We start from the raw sequence: 13,951 nt of genomic DNA on the forward strand, positions 1-13,951 counted from the left end.
CATTTTTCACTCATCATTACATTACCAGGACCTAGCTGAGTGTTGAGCATAGAGTAGACTGCCAATAAATACATATTAAAGGATAGTAAAAAAGAAGGAAGAGTTGGAAATTAATCATTATGTCAACAGATGACCTCATAGTTACTAGAAAAATTGTTTAAATGGTCTCACTTGGTGACCTGAAAGATGACAGATTTGTAAAGAAATTACCTCTGAAAATACATGTTTTATCTTCTTATTATTTTTCTCTCATTGTAATGGATGTAGCTTATGATTTAGTCCTGCTTTTCTTTCTCTTATTCATTTTTCTCTAGAGAAGGAAAGTCATAAATCTTAGTCCAGGCTCTCTTCAAAAGCAGAGTCTGAACTAAAAAATTATGTGCCAATAATACAAGGTGATCCCGGAGAGTAGGAGTGAGGCACTGGGTAAAGTGAACCAGGGAGAGAGTAAAGGCTAATAGAGGTGCATGCAGTTGGGTCACTTCCACGGCCGGTTGAGGCTCCTTCTCACCTGGACCTTATGAGGAGCTACAAAGTGCGTCTCGGAACTATCCACCCATTCCCACTGACTGTGAGGCTCCATGGTGGTGTTAGCTCCTCCTCACTTCCAGGCTGCATGGACCACGGTCAGAAGCAAGGGGAAAGATAAGACATGCTAGTAAAGTCACAGAGAAGAAAGTGAAAGATACTCAGCGCAAGCTTGAGATGGGAAATAGCACAACTGAGTCAAAGGCTGCCTACAATGATTGCCTGAGCCAGAGCCAGAAACAGATGTGAGATTGACAGGACATCTGGCAGGGTCCAAAAAGCATGTGATATACTTCATGAGAATCAGATCATTGCTCACCACAGTCAGCCCCAATGAGCCTCAATGTCAGCACCTAATTTATCACTCTCACCAAGCTTCCATTTATCTCCTAATACGCCTCAGGACACTGAATTAAAGGCAGGCGCAAGAATCTATTCCAGGCATTCTCCGACTTCCAATCATTGTGTCCCAAATAGTCAGTGATTTCTGGAATATGTTATCTGGAATATGTTACCTGGAACATACAATTCACTCAAAAATAACATTACATGTAATAGTTCAACATTAGTATCCATCTGTCACTAGGCAGACTTAACAAAAATTCTAGGTCAATCCATAAAAGCACAGTTAATTTAAATCATATCTCTAACAATCTACTTCAGGTATAACCTGAATTAACTATATTTCCGTGAATTGGTCGAGAAATACATTCTGAGTTTTATCCACATACCAATAAGAAAAGAGATCAACATAGTACTAGCTTGTTAACACTATTGTATGTATATCACAAGAAATCAGTCTGTATCAGTTGCTTTTCAGAGCAACAGTTGGAAAAATAGGACAGTTGTTTCTAAGAAGAGGGAGATTCCAGACTTCACACATTTTTCACTCCATAAATGTAGCGCTTATTTGTAAGTTAGAATGATTCATTAACCATGGAGTTCTTGTGTTCAGAAAGGAGCCTTACTTTTTTTATGCACACACACACACATATACACACACGTGTCTGTGTCTGTATTTTTGGGTGTGTATTAGTCCTAAAAGAAACAAAAGTTTTACCAATTTATTATGTTTAGTTACCAATAACTTGAATCTATTGGCTATTTGAATTACTGGTCTTCACTGTCACAGAGATTTACCTCAAAATTTAAAAAACAGACAAACTGTCTCAATATAAAACGGCATATAGTATATTAATGGCTGTTTAAAAGAATCTGCCTTCTTTTTATATCACTTCTAAAAATACGTTTGGAGTTAGCTGTATTGCGTAGGAGGCTGTGGGATGGGACTACTAACTCCAGTTTTACCACCAAGAAATGATCTTTGATCACTGTACATCTATGTTTATTATCAGTTAAAAATAATGACACATTTCAGCTGATGGTTTTGGTCAACAATAACTAGAAAAGCCAGATACAAGGACAGTATTCTGATAAAACCTGGTGGAGAGTTTCAGAAGAGGTCAAGACTAGAAGCTTCAAGATTACAGATGGAAGAAGTACCAAAGAGGTAAGGTGAGTTTTCAGAAAATGTTTTTCCCCCAGGAGGAAGAGTAGGGGCAACTGCCAATCTGGAAAGACAGCAAGAGACTAAGAATATGGGCTTTGCCTGAGCAGAGGACCACTGATGTGAGACAAAGAATCTAGCAGAGATTTTGGCAGTCTTGAGGGGCTGGAGAGACAAAATTAGATATGAGGGGCCAAGAGCTCAGTGGGAAGTAAAAGATGTAGCACTCAGTTTGACACATACTTGATTTTACCTACATGAGATTTGCTAAAGCCTGAAGTTACACATGTGAGTGGAGGCTAAGACACTGAAGAGGAAGCTTCTGGAAAGAAGAGCAGATTCTCAGGAGTCTTGTCCTGTCTTGTGTTGAGGGCCTGTGAATGCACCAGTAGAAGTTCAAGACATCTGGGCCGGGCGCAGTGGCTACGCCTTGGCATCTGGGAGCCCAGAAGTCTAACAACTCGTGACTCAGCTCAGTCGCTGGGTGGATTACAACTATGGGCTGCCACCCCACCATATCTGTCTAGCAGAGGAAATGTTGACACTTCTTTGGAGATGTATAGATCATCTGGAGCCTTTATAAGTTTGTTTTTTGTTTTTTGTGACAGAGTCTCACTCTGTTGCCCAGGCTGGAGTGCAATGGCACGATCTTGGCTTGCTGCAACCTCTGCCTCCCAGGTTCTAGTGATTCTCCTGCCTCAGCCTCCCAAGTAGCTGGGATTACAGACACCGGCCAACACGCCTGGCTAATTTTTTGTATTTTTAGTAGAGATGGGGTTTCACCATGTTGGCCAGGCTGGTCTCGAACTCCTGACCTCAGGTGATCCACCCGCCTCAGCCTCCCAAAGTGCTGGGATTACAGGCATGAGCCACTGCACCTGGCCAAGTCTTTATAATTTTTATATACAATAACTAAGAGTAAAGATACACTGAAAAGAAGCTCACAGCAATACAGTTGACATTAGCAGACTAAAATCTTAGAACAAGTTTGATTAATGTGCTCAAAGTCATAGAAGAAAAGATCAAGAAAACAGATAAGTTGGAATCTATAATCAAATGTACACTTGGAAATTTTAAAAAATACAATAATTACAGTAATAACCTGTGGATGAGCTTGGCAGTTTAACAGGCACGGTGTAGAAGAAGGTTAGTAAACTGAAGAGAAGGTCAAAAGAATACTCAAACAAGCACAGAGAGAAAACAAGTAGAAAATAGTAAAACAAGTACAGGCAGCATGTTGGGTACAGTGAAACCATCTATTAAACATGTAACTCAGATTTCAGGAAAAGAAAACAGATACAATGAAGTCAAAAATTCACCACTGAATTTCACCTGATGAAAGATAACAATCCACAAATTCAAGAAGCTCTGCAAACTTGGAGGATAAATCCAAAAAACCTATACCTAGCAATATATAGAAAACTAAAGAAAATAATGGCGAATGAAAAATCATAAAATCACCCGGAGACAAAGACACATTTACCCTCATAGCAACAATATGACTGACAGGTTTGATGGAAGTGAGAAGTCAAAAGAATAACAAATGTTGGCCAGGCACAGTGGCTTATGCCTGTAATCTCAGCACTTTGGGAGGCTGAGGCAGGCAGATTGCTTGAGTCCAGGAGTTTTAGCATAGATGGTGAAACCCCATCTATGCTAAAAATACAAAAATTAGCCAGGCGTGGTGCTAGTCAGGAGGCTGAGGGACAAGAACAGCTTGCGCCTGTGAGGCAGAGGTTTCAGTGAGCAGTGATTGCGCCACTGCACTCCAGCCTGAGTGACAGAGTGAGGCTCTGTCTCAAAAATAAATAAATAAAAATAACAACGTGTTGAAAAAAAAAAACTGCCAAACAAAAATGCCATACTCAGCTTTAAAAATTACATCTATTTAAAAATATTTTCGGACATACAAAAACTGAGTGAATTTGTTGCCAGCACACTTTCAATAAAAATACATAACCACTTACTTCATAATTTTTATGAATAGATTATAAGTGAATTGGCAAGAATGCCACAAATTTAACATACCAGATATTCTAAAACCACAATTACTTTTGCACCAACCTAATAAAATAGAATTCACACATTAGGTTCACCTCTATCAATTTACTTCTTTAACTGAAACTAATTAGAAATTTAAAAGTGATTAAGTTCATTAATATATAATATTTGTCAGACAGTTCTTCCTGTATTTTCCAAATCATTTTTGTACACTAGTTCATTTGCTATGCACTGTCCCCCATGAGAAAGGCAAGGCAGATATTTTCATCTTTATTTTATGTAAAATGAAACTAATGTTTACAGACTCCGACCCTTGTCCTCAAGTACGTGACAAAGTCAAAAGCAGAACACATATTTCCTACCACTGTTCATCACTGAAACACTAGGAGGTAGAGAAATGAATTAATAGTATCATAGGGGAGTCATAAATTGCAAAATGAACCCAATATATAGCAAAGGAATAATCGTGGCTTCAGAGAATTTGTCTCAAATTTTTTAATTTTATTTTTAAAGCTACATTAACAGCATTATTTTAACCCTCTAAATATTAGATCATCACACTCCTAAATATTTTCAGCAACTCTATAACCGTTGACTTTCACTGTTCTATTTCCAGAAAAAGTTAGGATGCAAAAACCTTTCAGCCAAGGTTTTACTGACCAATTTCCCTATCAAAGGCCTACAGGAAAGTGAAAGCTACAATGTTTTGTGATCCATAAGACATCCTTAAGCTAGAATTTGAAAAAGCCCAGAAAACAACCTCTTGATTGAGTTGAAGACATAATTTTGCCTCAAGGAGGGTAAAGGAGGTTTAGCTCTATCATAGAGGTCCTAAAGTATCTGTTAAATCACACAACTGGAACAATGAAAGCAAGAGGTCATCAAATAGCATAAACTTATTCTTCATACATGATCTTTCCATGGATACTTCCCAGTGTCCTGACATCATGTTTTTCGGTGACCTTGGAACATCACTATTGCCTGCCCTGGGCTTTGTGCTATGGCTTTATTTTTCTCCTATAATGCAACTTCCTCCTCTTTCTCACCTTTCTCAGTTAAGAGCCCTTGTGCAAAAGAATAGGCAAAGTATTTGTGAAATACATTAAAGAACATTATGAGAATACTCTCTAGTTCAAGGACACTAGTTTACTCCATGTGGTTTTAAAAATAATATTTTACTAGCTATCAAATAAATCAAATTATATCTATTTATAATATGCTTATACCTTCCGAGAACTTTTCTCAGTATTCTAGTGGAATGTGAAGAATCTGTGTACTTTTGACCTTCTTGGATAAAATATTTTTGAAATAAAATTAAAGATTTCATACATAAAATGTAATCTGTTCTCCTCAATATACATTTTTATTTACCATGTAAAGGAGGTAAAACATCTTATCGCTAAAGGTAATATCATTTGCCAAAAACCATGAGCCTGACACCACAGTACCTCCTGTTGATCATTGCTAGCTGATTATCTGATCAGTTATACACATATTGTATGTAAATGTAGATTTTTATGTAGCGTACACCCATCATGTAAGCACGTCAGAAGCTCGTACGTTCACAAGTCTATTTCAAAAAGAGTTTTTGCTATTACAATACTTGAGGAAAGCAGTCAACATGAGCAACAGGTTCTCTAAGAACCTTAAAGTAAAACCCCATTATCATAAAAACATAGTACAACAAAGTTAGAAAGAAGACTTCAGATAAAACAGGTGGAGCCTATTGTGACAATTAGTCAAGAAACAATGAAATAAAAAATTCTGTATCACCGAAGAAAACGTTGCTGACAACCCCGTAAGTCCTGGATTAAAACAAGCTCTTTGCTCATAACATTGGTCTCTCAACATAGCGTGACATAATCAGACATATAATTATGCACTTCCCAGGAGAGATACGCATGTAAAAGCTACAATGAGCTTTTCCAGAATCAAAACTGACACAGCACCTTCTGATAGTCCCACCATTCATATTTAGTAAAGCCTCCCTGTATTATCTCACCCAGTTTCTTTTTTACTTCCACCACATTGATTATTCCAATAATTTTCTATCAAGTCTGTTCTGAAAAGACTCAAACTTTATCAAAAGAGCAATCACTGAGAAAAATTATTTTAATCCTGTTTTAGAAAAGCTTCATTAGAATCATCTATCTTTAAAGAAAAAAAAGATCATCTGAGGAAAAATTAGCCTCTTTCAAGAAAAATAAAATAACCCTTTGAATTATAACTGTGATTGTTACTTTCTTATACCATAGCATTATGTTAGACGCTGGAATACCAAACTTGTATACCAAGAATCTCCTTAATGTTCAAGGATTATTTACATTTAATATACATTAAATTCATAAATACAAAATGACTAAAGTTTAAATATTTTCGATTGTAGTGGATGAAAACAAAAAAAAAGTAATGAACCCCCAAAGTAGCAAACTTTCACTTCTTTCCATCTTTTTCACAAGATATTCCTTTTGTAAACACATTGACATTAGAAACAGATGTTCTGATAGGTACCACCGCTTCCTTGTGATCTGAAAATTGAACCTCCTAAACGAGGAATTCATCAATAAAACGTGTGTGTCAGCCAAGCAAAAAGCCAGGGGGTTGGGTGTTGGCATGTTGGCTATATAGCACTTACAGGCCAGACAACTCTAAACTAAGGTACCTGAGCAGGTTCAAAATCTTTTTTCGTTAAACCCACAGAGCTCTATAATAGAAAACATTTTGATCTCAAAAATGTTTAGCAAGCAAATCTTTTCTGGAACTACTGAATAACAAAAAGAATTGCCAGGAAAACGTGAGGCTCTCTAACTACATATTGGCCATGCCTCTGATTCCATCCACCTGTCACAAATCTCCAAAATCAGCGCTTCAGAAACCAGAGAAAAGAGCGAGAGTGAGTCTCCCTAACTTTGCCATTTCCCTCACACCACTTGGGGATAAAACTTGGGCGTCTCTCTGACTCGACTGGCCACTCCACTTCCTGGAGCTCCAGAAGCTCCCTCAGCACCTGGATAACTGCGACACTCACCCGTGAGCGCAAGACCCTCCTGGCGTCTTAAGTCCCAGCTTTCAGACCCGCTGGCCGCAGGAACACAATGACATCTGTCGCGCAGGAGGGCGGTTGCAGGGAACCGAAATCGGACCCAACAGTTGCAGTGAACCCGACTCAGGGTTGAGCGTATCAGCGCTAAACCCAAGACAAAGGCTGCCCTGTGTCTTCCGTAGTAAGCGCTCTCCTTTGGTAATCGGTCCCCGTCCCCCTCAAGCCCACAGTGGGAGCGCGTGAGCCTGTGAAGTGGCTGTCACCGATTCCGCGCTTTCCGAGGGGTGCGGCTGGGTGACTAGTACCACGCCGGTGTAAACAGCGCGCAGCGCACTGGGGATCCGCCAGAAACGGCGCGCGCGCAGAGCGGGCGCGGAGGGCCAATAGTAGCAACTACCCCAGGCGGCGGGCTGGAGCCGCCTCCTCTCACCAGTGAGGCGCCTACCGGGCAAGCCCGCCGCCCGCAGGTTGGGTGGCAGCACCCGCCTCTAACCCCAGTGTACCCACCAGGCAAAGGCACCTGCTGCCTGCCCTCCAGGGCTGATGCTGTGCCAAGCGCCGCTCGGGATCAGGGACAAGCCGCCCAGGACTACCAACCGGAGAGAGGGGGCTCCCAGTGAGGCTGATTGAATAAATGATGTTTGCAGTCACTTACCGGCGGAGGGTGAAGTAGCTCAGGCGGCCGCCAGGCTGCGCGCGGCCGGCATCCCGGGGCGCGGGCGTTCTCCCATCCTTTGTCAGTTGCGGGTGGAGCGCTCCTCCCCAGCTAGCGGACGAGCAGCCGGGTGGCAGGCAGCCCGGCTCTGGCTCCGCTCCCCAGTCCTCTCCCCTCCTCTGCTCCCCCTCCCCTTCTCCGTCCCCCTCTCTGAGCCGGCATTCACTGGGCTCCCATGATGTCATCCAGTGGAAATCTGCCATGCTCAAAGACTGGAATAATCCAGCGCTCACGCGGGGAACGCAGAGCAGGCAGAGGAGGCAGCAGAGCCTCTAGGAGTTCCCAGAACTAGCATCTCCAGGTTAACTGGAGTCAAGGACAGGGCATAGCGGGGGTCTGCGGAAAGGTGGCTCCGAGGGTGTATGTGGACTGGGTGGGCGCGGTGGGGATGGGGCCGGGGATGAAGAGCCTCTTCTTTGCCGTAAAGATTCCTAAATCAGTCTTAAACTGATGGCAGATGCCAAGGGTAAGGAGAAAGTTTATTTCTGGCTGCTCAGTAGCTCAGGTGCCCCGTCTCGGTGATGGACACCTACACTGCAGCCACGATAATAATTAGAACCCCTGGAACCCTCGGAGCCCTAGTCACAATGAGAAAGTTTAGGATGTCTGACCAATGACAGCTTCAATGATGAGCAGCTAAAGTGAGGGAGAAAGATGTGTACTGTTTACAGGCGGGAGTCTGAGGCAAAACATTAAACAACGAGGGCACTTCAACAATCTATGACATAAAGACCGCTAGTCTGAGGCAAGAAGGCACCAGTAGCAATTCACTCCTAGCCTTAGTATTGACCTCCTGTCCTCCCACCATATACTAATGGACACTCGAGAAGCGACTCTCTTGTGGCCTCACCTAAAGACTGTCATCAATGATGAAACTATTTAAATCACAAGGTTTATTGAAACTCATAAAAGGTGCGATGCCAAATACTTTGCTTAAGATTCTATATAACATCGATAGAAGTCTTATTAGAGGAATAGACAAACAGCCTGAGTATTTTTTAAGATTCCGCTGTTTTCATGGAAACAGGCAGATACACCAGATCTGAGATCCAGCTCTACAGCAATCTAGAGCAGCTTCATGTCAAAAACTCTCCTGTTCAGGGACCAGATTTCAACAGCTCATGGTTTGTGCTCTAATCAGTCCAAGCTTCAAGGAGGCTCTTGAGTTCCCAGGATTACCTACCACCTGTCATTCCTGGAAGAGACTAAGCTTGCAGAGAAAAGTACCAGCAGCCAGTGCTGATTAGGCAGTCTTCAGTGAGAGTGCTAGGTGGGAACGTGCAGCCTCTGCCGCTGCATTCATCACCATTATCCTTTACAAGTGTGAAGACTAAGAATAACATTTATTACAAGTGTTGATACGGTTAGAAACTCCTTAATCTTTGTAAATACAAAGAGAAGGACTCAATATAATAATAACGACAATTTAAAGGCTACTCACTATCAGATAGGCTTCTTATTACATTGTGAAATTGTGAAATCCAATGGGACTTTTCTGAGGAAAAAGTAATAAGTATGAAAAAGCAGCATCAGAAATTATTTTAAAAAATAAACTATCAGTGTAATGGATAAAGAATATATGGCACATATACACAATGGAGTAATATTCAGCCATAAAAGAGAATAAGATCCTGTCATTTGCAATAACATGAAGGAACTGGAGGTCATTACCTTAAGTGAAATAAGCTGAACACAAAAAAGACAGACTTTGCATGTTCTCACTCATTTGTGGGAGCTAAAAATTAAAACACCTGAACTCACAGAGCTAGCAATTCAAGTGATGTTTACCAGAGGCTGTACAAAAATATAGATAGAATGAAGAGGATCTAGTATTTGATAGCACAACAGTGACTACAGTCAACAACAATTTATTGTATATTTTCAAATAACTGAAAGTATAATTGAAATGCTTATAACACAAAGAAATGATAAATTCTTGAAGCAATGATACCCCATTTTCCCTGATGTGAATATTACACACGGTATGCCTGTATCAAAATATTTCATGTATCCCATAAATATATATACCTACTATGTACCTATAAAAATTAAAAACTAATAGAGTATAAAAAAATTGTGATGCATGTACTTTGGAAATTATGTGTGAAATCTATGTGTTCACTTTTATTTATTTTCAAATTAAAATATTTTAGGTATCACTAGTATTTATGTCATTATATAATAAGTAAAAAATAACATATCAAATGATTGAACAAATTTTAGAAACAAATATTTTTAAATACCAAAATAATAAAGATTTTTTTAAATTGGGGCCAAATGGGAAGTAAACTAGGAGAAAAGGTAAAAATTGGGAAATGTAAGTAATGGCAGTTTTTGAGAATAGGAAAACAATCTAATGGCTTGAAAAAAGTAATTAGTACTGCTAATGACACTGTTCTAAGTGCATCAGAAGGTCAAGTTGTAAACTTTCCTACGGAGATTGGTTCTTTAATGCCCCATCTATCTTCTTTGCCTCTGTTTATCTTCCAGTTCTTCAGCATCCTCTGGACTAATTCATAAGAATGGAGACAAGAAGAAGGTCATAGTTAGCAGATCTGGGGAATTTATAATGGTAGCTATAAAGATCAGAAAATGCATCCTTCAGCTTTTTTTCTTTTTCATCACTGCTCTAAGGAATTAAAGCAAAACCTAAATCTCTTACTTTAAAGAAAAAATGCATTCATACATGATAATGTATTTATTTCTGTGAAAATATCTTCAGTATGTTATTTGGGACTTTTTTGGGAATTGAAAATACTGTGCTGTGGCAATCACTCAGGACCCTGATCTTAGCAAAGTGAATTTACTATATCTCTACAATAACTTCTTTCCTAATGTGTCCCAACCTACTAATACCTTTGGCTGTGCCACTGACATTTTCCACTACTACTGCATGCTTTGTTATTTGTAATTCTTAAAACGTGGTGTTTGAATATTTTGAAATATTTTTATCCAAATGGATGCTATAAATAACTAAAATAAAACATCTAATTGTTACATGAGAAAATGTAAAAGTATCATTAAGTCTTAGCCAACAAAAGTCTGAAATCATATTTTACAAACCTAACTTACATTTGAATCATATTTAAATGGTGAATATATTAAACCTTGGAATTGAAAATTTAGAATAGATATATTATTTCTGCCTCAATTATTGCTGCTCTACTGTACCATTTTCATACTGATACATGAGTCTCTTCACAAAAGCAGCAAGTGCTTTGGTGGGAAAAATAGACATATTTTAATATTTTTTATTTGTGAATTCCACAGAATATAAACTTTTTATACTCTGGTTTCATTTAAATTGATAGACTCATTTATAGCTACTGACTTTTATTTTTATTCTTATTTGTTATTTATTTATTTACTGAGACAGAGTCTTGCTCTGTCACCCAGGATGGAGTGCAGTGGTGTGATCTCAGCTCACCGCAACCTCTGCCTCCTGGGTTCAAGCGATTCTCCTGCCTCAGCCTCCTGAGTAGCTGGGATCACAGGCATGTGCCACCACGCCCAGCTAATTTTTTTTTTTTTTTTTTGTATTTTTAGTACAGACAGGGTTTCACCATGTCGGCCAGTCTGGTTTCAAACTCCTGACCTCAGGTGATCTGCCCACCTTGGCCTCCCAGAGTGCTGGGATTACAGGCCTGAGCCACCGTGCCCAACCTTGACTTTTAAAAACAAGTTTTCCTACATACAAATTTGTTAATTGTTGATACATAATACACAGAAATAATATCAGTAAGTCCTTATCATGTGCCAAATACTGTGCTAAGTTATTATATGTTACTCCATCTGCTCTTCAAATCACCCCATGATATAAGTGTATTAACCTCTCTTGAAGATGAGGAAACAGAGACCTACAGAGGTTACAGAAATTGTCCAGGCAACTAAACTAGTAACAAATCAAATTAAAATTTGATTATATCAGCCTAAACATATAAAGTCTGTCCTCATAACAGCATACTTGCAACTTTTAGGTATTTTTTCCACTGAAAAAAATGAAATATGAAAAAATAAAATGTTATATACATGCATACATTATATACATATATACACACATATATATATTATATTCGATGAAGTAAATAATATGATTTTGTGAACTTTTCCATCAGTTAACAAATTCATCACTAATTTTATTTCCATTATCCCTGCAAATGAAATGCTTTCAGAGTTATTTATGAAGAAAAAGAATCTCAGGCTACCAAATAAATTTTGGTTTTGGATCTATTCTTAAACAGTTTCAGACATAAAGCAAGGTACAGTGATTTTTGAACTTGAAGACAGATCATTGCAAAATGAAATAAAAAAGAAAAAGAGCCATAAACCATTCATTTAAATAAAGATAAAGACTACCCCAGCAACTATTTTCTCTGTACAGTTAATCCATCAGTAGCCCTGGGAGAGAAAACTACATCACCATCCAAATGAAGGCTTTTCTTCCTACTGTGAATATTAACAAGGAAAATAGATCACTTTACATATTGGACCTCAAAGACCCAGTATATTTTTTATCATAGAAAGTAATATTCCCTGGGCACAGATATATAACCAAAGCTTCTTTAAAAAGAAAGGTTTAGTGTAGACTTTTTCAAAGTCTTTTTTTTATTTTATCTTGTTTCATAATTGCTGATGTTTGGCAACTCTGTTAATAAGGGTTATTTGAGAGAATGTGTGAAATTGTTAAAAGGTACACATAACAAATTATCATTTTTTCAAAGTATGCTGCTACCTTGGCTTTTTGAATTAATTGCTTATTTATGATATAAACCATTTAAACAAACAAGGGCTATCTTTGTACTCATAAGATATGTTATCAGGTACAAATTTATTTACTGCATACTCGGGATCTAAATATTAGTGTTATTTTGACTTTGGTTCCAGTACATTCTTCTATCATTAAATATCTTTATTTGATAGGACAGGGGACCCATCCCATGGCTTTAGTTAATTTTCCAGCTGCTTTGTCACTTATGCTGGTCATTGGCACTAACATGACATAGAAGAGGTGTTATATGAATTGCTTTTGTTTAAAGGTACAGGAAAGAATGAGGAAATTTTTTTTAGAAGGAAGAACTTATTGCAGAATGGACATACTGCTTGTGGAAAGCAAAGGTATCTCATTGTATATATACACATTCCTTCACAGCCTAATGCTATGAAGGAACATGTATATATACAATTTTCTCCTAAAATAAAAGTATTTGAAAAGTAAAGATGCTGATTTATCCTCTTAGACTGAGATTTTTCTTGAGAAAATGCTCATATTATTCAGCTGTAACAGTAGTGTTAGTGATCTGCTTTCATTATTTCCACCCTGATCCTGTGGCCATATGTATTTCCTCAAATTGCTTCAATTACCTTGGTTGACCCCATTTATAGGCATGGAATTAAAGATAACACAGAACCAAATACTCCCAACAGAAAGATAATTTTCTGATTTTCTAGTCATAGTTCTTAATCTTTATAGCAGATGTTTCTCCCACAGCTATATCTGCTTAGCTATCATGGGAAAAAACCTTGACAAATATATTTTCTGAAATATATTTTCTGAAAAAACATATATACATATATATAAAATATAATATTAGAGTCTTCTAATAGACATTCCTGATTTTCCAAGTCAACTTTAATTTCTGAAGTACCCTGAGAGTCGAATGGAAGAGCTCAGAGTACTATAACCTTGCTTCTCAATCTAGTTCTCTTAATGATGTCTTTTATAACTTAAGTAATTCATTTCACCTAGCCACATTACCTTCTTCATTTGGAAAAGGAAATTAATGATATCTGCCTTATATATCTCTCACTTCAGAGAATTTTATGAGAAAAGAAAGTAGAGTGGAAGTATGATAAAAAGGGAGTGTAATAGTTCTACAAATCTAAAGGGAGCCTCCTGAGCTACATCCCGTTCAGTTGTACAGGACACTCAATTATGTATAGCTGATTGTGGTGGCTAGAACAAGAAGGGAGGAGAAAGAAGAGGAGTGGGAAAAAAAGATCTATTCTGTTGGGGGTCTTTTTTATTTTTTATTCCTTTAGACATAAAAATGGAACAGTGGAAAGTGTGGCCTTTGAAAAGTTTTGAACTCCAGCTTACCATTTACTATAACTTAATATATTTTAATGTCTCTGAACCTCACTTGCTCCTCTAAAATAC

The 13,951-nt window shown here is 38.3% G+C and overlaps 1 protein-coding gene across 9 annotated transcripts in view; it reads right to left on the reverse strand.

Annotated features, from left to right (window-relative positions):
* MARCHF1 (membrane associated ring-CH-type finger 1) overlaps positions 1–7,902 on the reverse strand; it is an 857,900-nt gene extending 849,998 nt beyond the window's left edge. For 3 of the 9 annotated variants that reach the window (XM_054553349.2, XM_054553352.2, XM_063723205.1), the window contains exon 1: positions 7,735–7,893. The gene's annotated coding sequence lies outside the window, so the exon portion shown is untranslated. 9 annotated transcript variants of the gene reach the window in all.
* Positions 7,903–13,951: the final 6,049 nt, after the last annotated feature.

Source organism: Pongo abelii, chromosome 3 (genome assembly GCF_028885655.2).
Source record: "Pongo abelii isolate AG06213 chromosome 3, NHGRI_mPonAbe1-v2.0_pri, whole genome shotgun sequence".
In the NCBI taxonomy this organism is placed as follows: Eukaryota; Metazoa; Chordata; class Mammalia; order Primates; family Hominidae; genus Pongo; species Pongo abelii.